Raw genomic sequence first — 9,138 nt, 5'->3', positions numbered from 1 at the left:
TTCTAATGTGTGTTAATCGGCTAGTCTGGCCAACCAGTGCATTTTCATTTTTAGTTCTCAAACGAAAGAAATTGATGACGTCAGGCTAACGTCGTAATGAAAATATAGGATTTTGTGAAATCTTTTAAATCTTTAATTTTGTTTTGCGAAAAATTGGCCGCGAACACATATTGATTTTTTTTTATGAATTGATTTAAAATTATCTCTTCTATTATTGTGTTGAGTAAAATTAAATTCGTCTAGATCGTTTAAAAGTTTGAAGCATAGTTTTAAAATGCGGTTTTCGACTAAGATATGCATTTTACTATTTCATTGAAATGGCGTTGCATTATTTTATCAGCGACACTGTGTTTGAATCACGATAACATTATTACTATGCAGACGAATCTCAAATAATTTTTTAAAATAAAACCCTGAAACCTATGGATCACGTGGACAAATTTTCAAGGTAGGTTTTCTCACAAGCAGGTAAACCCGCAAGCTACCTTAAATGAACTTAATTAAAGTGTTCGATTTTAGAATCTTGTAACATTGTTCCACCACATTGTCAGAATGAATTTAAATTATTCTATGTAAGAATCTTGGAGTATTGTCCCCCCTACCAATTTCTTCAGGGAGGTGATGGTTGCTAGTTCTATATTTATCAAATAAGTTTTTTAATTTTCGTGGAAGTAGTAGTAAATAGTAATCTCAACAAAACTTGGTTTCAAATATACGATATATAGCACACTTAGAGGAACTATCTAGTTCACCATTCCATTTTTGGACATTTTGATCTTTAGGATTTTGTTTGACAATATTCTCTAACCGTTTTACATTAATAGGTTTTTTCTTGTGCCATACATAGGATAAGCCACAGCTATCAAAAATGTTTTTTTTTATATACAAACAGCCGCCTCTTATTATTGATTTCTCAAAGAACACACGGCGGTGTGACCGGTCAGTAGAGGAAGCTCTCTCCTCCATGGCACCTGATCCTACCTCTAATCTTGTACAGGTCCGTGTTTGCTCTGCTTCTGTTTTGTATTTTTTTTCTTTGGACTTTTGATTTTAATCACTGTTCGTCATCACCACATGTCATTGGTAATTACGACAGGTTATGAGAGCAGTTTCGTGTAGTTCTTACTTGTACATGTAACCCACCTGTATAAGGCATTTATAACGTGTGCTCTTTGGTTTGCTAAATCTCTCTAAAAGTTGTATTTTAAAGCTGCTTGGTCCGATTTTTTTCGTTTTTACAGCATTAGATAATTTTTCATACAAACTAATTATCTTAGAAAGTTATAGACTTCGCCTATTTACACTACCAGAATTGGTCTCCTTTCAAAGTAACAAATATTCAAAGTGAATAAAATAATTTCTTTGTGGACACCCCCCCCCCCCAAACTTCATCATGGGAATGTTTAGAAAAGGGGACGGTTTGTCTCGTACCTGCATGTTATGCATCGATTTTAAACAAAGCAAACTTCAGAAATATTAGTGAACAAAACGTACACAGGATTATTTTTAATTTGCTAAAAACATTATGACCTTTGCTTAAAGCGATATCAAAGTCGTAATACAATCATAGCTTCCTTGAGGTCAGGAGCGAACTTTAATATGAGGCGAAATAACGCAATATCTCATGTGTCGTTTGTTTTTAAAACAAATATTGTATATCACGTTTTTATTGAAATATGGCTTAATTGACAGGTAAAACTACTGCAATGTCCTTTGTTATACACATACTTAGCAGAACCGTCGTTTTAAAACGGTCAAAAATTTAATGTAAAATCGGACCAAGCAGCTTTAAACATGTTGATTAGATAATCACAGTGCATTTATTCATTTAAATCAAAAACTGTTAGAATCAACCGTGATGGTGTTATCTTACCTAGCTTACTGAAGTGAAACCCATCAAAAATTTGTTGCAATAGAAATTGACTTTAACCTTTGATGTCAATTTCAGATGCTGTAGATACTGAATTTCCCAAAGAGTCTGACAAACAACAGAAGAGGACAGACAGACGTCAAAAGATGTTAGCAGAATCAGAGTCAACATCATCTGATTCAGGTGAGGATGATGATGATTCAGAGTTTACCTTTATGGTAAAGAAAAGTTCAGGTAAGGAAAATATACTCAAGTGTACACCTAATACCTGACGTATTTATCATGGGAATGATTCAAGTGAATCTTTTGGTGTAACGGGCAATAATAATTTCGATATATCAGGTGCTGATAATATCGACGTTGGTCGTGGAAACTCGGTAACAGCACAGTTCAATTCTTCGACTGTAGAATCAGATCATGGATTTCCTATCCATTCTATTGATTTATCCAGATCTGGTGTGTCACATAATTCTAATTTGTCTTCACCAAATATAGACGATAATGTGTTGCCAGATACTAATGTTTTCATTCCAAGCAGGTCTGTCTGAGAGAGAAATAAACCTGACAGATATAGAGAATGGGTTATGGGGTCCCAGTCAGTTGAAGTTTGGTATGTCTGACATAAGGAGAATATCATAGATAATGTACAGTTTTATGTTTATGGTTTTCAGTTGCTATATTGTTTAAATAAGTGTAATGAAGTATCTTTGAATTTTGTGGTCCCTGTGGTGTAGACCCTGACTCGAAGGTCTCTCACTGAAAGACTATTCTCTCTAGATCTGGGCCTCCTGACCATAAAAGTTTATCAAACACGAGCTCCCGTGCTCACTTGCGTCACGCCCTGCTCCGTTAATGGTCCTCGGTCCCAGTCCTGCCAAACATATGCTACGCTAAGCCTTCAACTAACGTTTCACCATTGACACAACTGGTTTAACGATATAACTCTCCCTGCACGGTTGGAGAAAAGCAATTGCCCAAACAGATTCACAGTACTTCTGGCTACCAGTCTAACATACTTACTTCTGGGATTCGCTAAAATTTACAAAGTGGAGGACAAATTCAACAACGTGGCCGCACACTTGACAAGCAGCCACCATTCTGACTTACCAAACCGGTTATGCAAAAAAAAAAGCCCTAATACTGAACAATCTCGATTAAAAAATATTGAACATAACTTAGTTCAAAATTACAACTATTTAAGCAAACAAATACAAAACTGAAATAAACTGAATTCAACTTCATCACAATAATTGATGTCCATATTGATTTGAAGCAAAATGTCAGGAGACATTTTTTTCTCCAGACAGGGTAGATTGTCACAGGATTAATCATTTTAGTTAATCATCCATCATAATTGCGTTCATTCATTTCAATATTTCATGTTTCATTTCCCATTATTCATTTGTTTCCATTCACGCTGCTTCACTCATTCATACAATAATTCATAGAATGATAGTAGTACGAGATGTTGCGTGGTATTTTTGGCGGGTGGATCAGTAAATGAATGGGTATGTTAGACTGTTTTTTCGGGTTTGAGTGAGTATGTGCGCATGTCCGTTTACATAATCTAAATTTTTGCACGACCTTTAAGATTTAATATTACAACGCCACCCAAGACAGACGGTTGATGATGCGGCTTCATAGCTTGTCAACCCGACTAATTATTTATTAGTTTTCATTGTTGTTATACTTGGTGAGTTATTTCAATCAAATATATGTAATCTAAATTACATCTAAATCCTATTTAACTAAAGATAAATTATATGAGTGAATGTAGAGAATTGTATTTGATTATAGATCACCTGTGTAAACCTTTTATTCATTATTGCTCTAAGAACCACAATAAATAGCGTCATTTCACAAATGGCCCTGGGGATCTGTTTCCCAATGTAGCTTGGAAAATATTATACATCAGCTACCCCTTGACGCTGATTTCAATCTCTTCTGGTTAACAGTCGATTAAAATAAGCTTACGAGCAACTTGACTGTGGTAATTTATAGAACTCTATAAAAATAATGCGTAAAAATAGACACCCAATACATGTAATTCTAAACATATTTTAGTTGTATTTTTATTTATTTCTATGTAGATCTGATAAAAGCAGTTAACATTTTATTGTTTATTTGAAATATTATTTAGTGATATCCAGTTTTTAAATGTAGGAGATACAACATTGATACTCATTAAAGTTAGGTTTAAAAATTTATATCTATAACAGCGAAGTGGAACTTTAGTTTTTCCAAGCCATTTTATATGAGTATAGATTCTGAAGCGTGTGAATCTATTACTTATGATTTATTTCTCTAAAAGGATACATAATACTACCCGTAAAAAGCAATTCATTGCATCAATTCATTTTAATCGCAACGTCTCGTGGATGGATACATTTCAGGACGCAATCCATTGAGACCTCAATAAAAAGTGTACATATGTAAACGTTTTTATAAAAGCAATGAACGAGCATCATGAAAAAGTGTATAAAAGTTCAAAAAACCTTTAAAGAGATATGGAAGTATTTCATTTATTGAAATTATTTACCAGGAAACATATTTGAGGACACCAACACAAAAGGGAAATGGTGGATCGCTAGGCAGTCTTCGTCACATTTGATAATTTTCTCTTTTAAGGAAGTACTTGAGAGTAACTTTTGAACCTTTTAGATTAGCTCCATCCTAAACTTATTTCCCTAATAAGTTGCAGCATTGTTATTTAATAGGATGTGATTGATGCTTTTATTTAATACGTTTTGTTTTAATTTTGTTGATAAATGTTGGATTTTGTTTAAGCAGTAAATCATAAATGTATTTTGACATAGTTCCAAACATGATAGCAAAAAGATTTTTATATTTCAGGCTTAACTGGGTGATCACGATGCTTTGTTATTAACTAAAAGGTAATTTGAAAAATAAATTAAAAACGTTAAACTTGTGCATTTTGATGTATAATTGACTGCGTGGTTATACAATTTCTTTTTTATTCATTTATCATTGGATATTGTATCTTTGGAATGTTATTATCATTATATTTATTTTTTTAGGGGCGGGGTAGAAAAGTGAGGGGCACTAATACTTTGTTGCTTTGAAAACCTTTCGATTCCTTGATTTTAGTTTGTTGTTTACGTTTATTATTTGTTAAACAAAAAAAGTAACTTAACAAGTTTACTACGGCTTACTGCTTATAATAATCAACCATGTATAGTCTGTAGGCGTACTTGCGCAAACTGAGTGGTCGACTTGGACAGTCTGTGATCAGGCTTGTGACTCAGGGATCCAATCCAGGGCCCAAGAATGCCCCCCCCCCCCGGGACTCCAGGTGCACTGTTGTAGAAAGTCGTAAATGTAATGAATTCAGCTGCAACATGAGAAGAAGGAAATTGGTTTTCTTTCTAAACCTTCACAGAAAATTCAATTCACAAAAGTGTTAACTTTAAGTAGGCTACTACTTTAAGATAATTTTAGCGATGTTGCATGGCAAAGATTTTTAGCCTTTCTGATACTTTTGACATCAGATTTTTGATGTCATTTTTCTATTATTTCAAGTAATTTTTGTGTATACCAATATACATGTATATATTTATTCTGAAAGGGTACATCTTCAAATTTCTGGAAATGATAAAAAAAATATTTTTAGAGTAACCATGGCAACAATCTATGATCAAATCAAAGGAAATCTTTATTAATTTTTTTTGGTTAAATACTTTTTGGTTCCTCAAAGGAAATAAAAAATATAATTTGGTTTTAAAACATGTTTCTGTTTTCTACTGCAAGTGTTTTCATCCCATTTTACCCATTTTTATTTTATTTTTGCAAATTTTTGTCAATTTTATTGACCATAAAATAATTTTTATAATGATCAAATGCATGCAAATAGATGCAGATATCAAATGAGAAATTTCTTTTTTCTATGACCATCATTTGTAACATATCAATACACCGATGGTAATATACAGTGTTTTTATTGTTGATAATTTTGTAAAATATCTAAATATCACCTGTTGCCATGACAACTTGTGTATAGAATTGAAACAAAAGAAAATCCTCTGATGAACTTTTTCTAATGAATTATGGCGGGCTTGTAATAAAGAAACACCTTGAAATAAAGTGAATGACTGAACACAAATTAAAAATACTTTACAACTTTTTTAATAAATAAAACCTATTATGGCCTCATGTTCAAATAGGGTCTGAAAAAAAGTTACTCCAAAAATGGATGTCAAAATGATCAAAACGATGCATATATTACTTTGTCACTATGGCAAAGGACTCAAATAACATTCACTAGAAAATCAATAAACCTTGAAATTTCAATTCATAGCAGGCTACACATTTTTCAAATCCAAAATGAAAAACAAAGTACCCTGCATTTCATATTCAGCTTATGACCTTGAATGACGTAGGGCCCTTGTCAAGAACATGACACAAACTTTTGAAATTTGATTATAATTTACCTTTCAAATAACAATTTCAAAGTTTAAGTTCAAGATGACCTAAATATGCATTAAAAGTTATCTGCAAAAGACAGAATGTGTCCCTGACATGGAGACATTTTTTTATAATAAACCTCAGTTGGCTGTGTTCATAAATTTTATGTATAAACATAGCAATAAGGAGAACTAAATACATAGTAAACATAGTTCCTAACCTGCTTCCAAAGTTGGCACCAACTAAGTCAATGCTAGTGTCTGTTTATGTACACAGAAATGAGACCTGAATCTGACAAAATTAAATATATCATGTTCACAATACCAGATGTACAACATTGAACTACATGTACTAACATGTTTTCTCTCATGTGAAACAAAGTTCTCTTATAAGTTGATACCTAAATGAAATGTCCTGAAACATTGTTCACACTACACAGATATTTATTACAATTTTTGAAACCATATACTGTCTCCTTTCTTTTCCTATCAACATGTTTTGTTCACCATTTGCAAGTTCATCTGGGTCGTTACAACTTGCAGAAAATATGGGGTATGTTCAAAGCTTCCTGTGTTGCATGACCACGCTTTCTATCTCTGTAGCCTCCAATCAGCTGCTGGGCCACTTCCATCCTGAAATCCAGCAGGTCATATCTTGTTTTCAGTCGAATGTCTTTGTTAGGTGTTCTGTTCAAAATTTCAAAGGCATTTACAAGACACACTTCCACTTACAGTAAAAGAAAAACTTCCAGTATTTTTTGGATGGTCTGCCGACAGGATTCTTAGCACGGTGTTGCATACATCTGTCTACTCCACTCATGTATTTTTGGTAGGCGGCTACTGGCCATGGTGGAGGACACATGACTCCAAGAAAATTTCTACCCCTAGTGCGACGAACAACTGGACCATCTCCGAATGGAGAAACATTTGTACTTAGAACATGCACCTATAAACAAAAATTATGAAAGTATAAACATACAAATCAGAATGTCCCAATATAAAGACATATGGATGGACAGACAGATGTAAAAACAAACAGGGACAATCCATTTTAGCTCACCTGAGCTGAAAGCTCAGTTGCGTTTTCTGATTATCTTTTGTCCAGCGTCTGTCCGTCCCTAAATATTTTATTTTTTCTTGACTTCTCCTCCAAAACCACTTGGCTTAATACATTACTGGGAAAAGGGAATTCGAGTTTGTAAAATGAAGAAACAAAATCTCTCATCTTATAATGAGGGAACAAATTTCCCATTGGCAAATTTAAAAATCTTCTTTGCAAGTTCTTTGATGCTGTAATTTGTGATATTAATTCTATTCAAATATCTTGAGAAATTGTTTTTCAATGTTCACTAATGAAACCCATACTCTGATGTGAGTATAAAAAATTTCATCCATATACGTGATGAATAGTTGAATCCCATCATATGACATGCCTAAACAAAGAGTGTGTTAATATTTCAACCACATGTGATTAAAAGTTGCTGAAAAAATGTGACAGAAATTTGTTACAGAAAGGCAGACACACAAAGGTAAAACAGTAAACGCCCCCTTAGGGTATCGTTTTGATTGTCAAACTATATACGGAGGTCTCTGGAGAGGTAAAAAAATCTTTACTGGTTGTCACTGTTTATCTTAGCTTGAGCATAGCAGTTGTGATATGGCATTGTTTTACTATTGTTTTACATTGTTTTACTAAATGACTGCCGTCATGAGAAAAGAGCCCTTATCTTTTGACGTCACAATGCTCAGAAAACGACGTCAAAGTTGCAGCATTTTAAACGCAGTTTTTTTTGTTTCTGTTTTTTTTTCTGCGTCTGTGTTGTGTTTTCTGAATAACTTGAGTCTGGCCTTGTTTTTATACCGCGATTAATATTTTTTCAGTCAAATAACACGTTTATCTAAAAAAATAAACATTTGATAAATGAAATATACACTTGTATCGTCAATATCTACACATTTCGAACGCGTAATATTGCCTACAAATTGATGCTGAGACGTCGTAAAATTGCTGCTTTTGCATCCGCGATGATACTAAAACACCACATTTTACATTCTAGTGTGTGATGAAAATATGCTCTAATTGGAAATCACTTTTTTTTTTATAAATCATTGTTAGAAACCAAAGACCCGTCTCCGCATACGCGTATAATTAAATGCGAGACTGGTCGTGGATTTTCGATGAGGATTTATAAAGTAATTTGAGTAATATTATACAACTTTAGTTTGCATGAGCAATATTTGATTTAATAAAGTAAAAAAAAAAACTACACTGCACAATCGTTGTTGATAAGAGGGGTTGAAGGCTGAGACATACCAAGTCGATGCAGAGCAGTAATGTTCAAATCTAACACTTTTCTGTGCAGTAATTACTGTGAAACAATACAAGTCAAATATTTCAAATCATAAGTTTGGAAGTTCACCTCACGGGAGCCGATTCTACACTTTTTTTTAAATTAGTCGGAAGGAACACGAGATAATTTAAGAATTTGCGATCAAATTTTGAAATTATTTAACGAATTAAAAAACTATAACTAACAGATTAAAAGAGTTTGAGAAATATTTTGACAGCGTAAAAATCTACTCTGATATATTGCATTTGATTTCATGGAAAAATCTGATTCTAAATGAAACAACATAAAAGTATATATCGGTACGGATGAAAAACTTGTTTATAGTTTGAGCGCAACATACGGTATTTTGTTTTGCAATTTAACAACCCAAATCCACATGCTGTGTGTACTTTTTGAGCTAACTTACATAAAAAAAATCAGTCATATCATGCTGAAAACTCACCACATTTTGATGGATTTATAGCATTTTATATGATTATATTCATCTCAAATCAGT

The sequence above is a fragment of the Crassostrea angulata genome, chromosome 1 (assembly GCF_025612915.1).
Source record: "Crassostrea angulata isolate pt1a10 chromosome 1, ASM2561291v2, whole genome shotgun sequence".
Classification (NCBI taxonomy): domain Eukaryota; kingdom Metazoa; phylum Mollusca; class Bivalvia; order Ostreida; family Ostreidae; genus Magallana; species Magallana angulata.
The sequence above is the reverse complement of the archived record's forward strand: the minus strand, read 5'-3'. Positions refer to the sequence as shown.